This window comes from Penaeus monodon, chromosome 18 (assembly GCF_015228065.2).
Source record: "Penaeus monodon isolate SGIC_2016 chromosome 18, NSTDA_Pmon_1, whole genome shotgun sequence".
Classification (NCBI taxonomy): Eukaryota; Metazoa; Arthropoda; class Malacostraca; order Decapoda; family Penaeidae; genus Penaeus; species Penaeus monodon.
In genome coordinates, this window is record NC_051403.1 from 547057 (window position 1) to 548781 (window position 1725).

Sequence of the window (1725 nt, forward strand, 5' to 3'; positions counted from 1 at the left end):
GTAATTTAAATTTAAATGAGGGGTGGGTTGTAAAGGGTGAGTGTTTTGATAGTTAAAAATTTTAGGGAGCAAACTTGGGGGGTTGAGAGGGTTTTGGAAATGATGTGAGTCCGTTCTTGAAATGGTGTTGAGGATGAGTATGGGGTATGAGTATACGATATATGAGTAGAGTTGGATTTGAGCGAGAGTAAAACCCAGCCACCACGGATTACGTTCTACCCCTGAATATTTTGTGAATTTTGTTACACCCCAGATGGCTCCACATGTCTCAGCCAGCAAGGAGTCGTAGGCCCTTGTGACCGATCCTGTTTTCCCCATTCCTTGAATCGGCAGGTTCTTCTTTTTAATACAGTTGGTATCGATACTGTTATTATTGTTATTGATGTTATGATTATTAAATTCTTATTTATAATCTAACATTTAAGCCCAATCATACAAAAAGACCCTTTCCAAAAAAAAGGGAAAAAAGGGTAAACAGGCAGATAGGTAGGAACAATAACTGACTCCTTGGCGCCCTACGCACTCGTAGAGCCATCTATGTGTAAAACAATAAATAAACTACATTACAGAGGTCATGGCATAGCCCGGGCGAGGCTAAGCTTCGCATATCGGACTTATCCTTAGAGGGCACGGCATGCATTCCTGCCATCCGTGCCGACTGGGTTAAGAACGTGCTTTCCTCACTCTGTATATGCATTTGCCGGCGATGAAGCGAATGATAAAAAAAGGCCGGGCATTCATTTTTACATCCCCCGGTGGATATGAATGGATGATATTTCTCTCGGTTTTTTCATGTCCACATCCGTGAATGAGTAAGTTTTTACCTCAAGGCCAATGCATAGCTTTACAATTACCTTCAGTTCATAGCAGTGGAAATAACGGAAATGATGATAATTACAACAAGAACAACATACTAATAATAATAATAATAATAATAACAATAATAACAATAATAATAACAATAACAAAAACAATAACTATGATGATGAAGAAGATGAAGATGAAGATGAAGATAATATCACCCACAACATAATGATAATTATCGACCACCATCACCACAACAACAACAACAATAAAAATAACAATAACAACCCCAACAACAACCACCACACACACCAACAACAACAACGACAACAACAGCACCACCACCACACCAGCAGCAGCAGCGACTCGCCACAGCGTGATGAGCCAGAAGCTGCCTGGCTTCGCATGTCCTTCCGCGGCCGTGCGTCCTCCCCCCCCCCTTCCCTGTGCTCAAGACGCGGCCACTCCAACCACCATCGTGTGAAGAAAAAAAAAAAAAAATGGAGATGAAAATTAAAAAAAAAATAAAAATAAAAATAACATCGAAATTAACAAAATCAAAATCAAAACCAAAATCAAAATCAAAATCAAATCAAATGAAACAAAAACAACAACAAAAATAAGAATAAAACAGAAAACAAAAACAAAAAACAATAACAAAAACAAAAACGTACCCACAAACAAACAACGTTAATATTTCCGGTTGCACTGCAACATTCGGCGCTATGATTAGCGCAAGCCATTCGCCAGTGATTGCATTATTTTTCCAAAAAAAAAATTGAAAAAAAGAAATAAAAGTTTGGCATGACACAAAGCGCCATCTGTTTTTGTCCGATGATCTAATTGTGTGCTTGTATTTGTTGGTTTAATTACATCCAGATTAAAAGGTACGAAATATCATTTTTCTCTCTCTTTTTTACG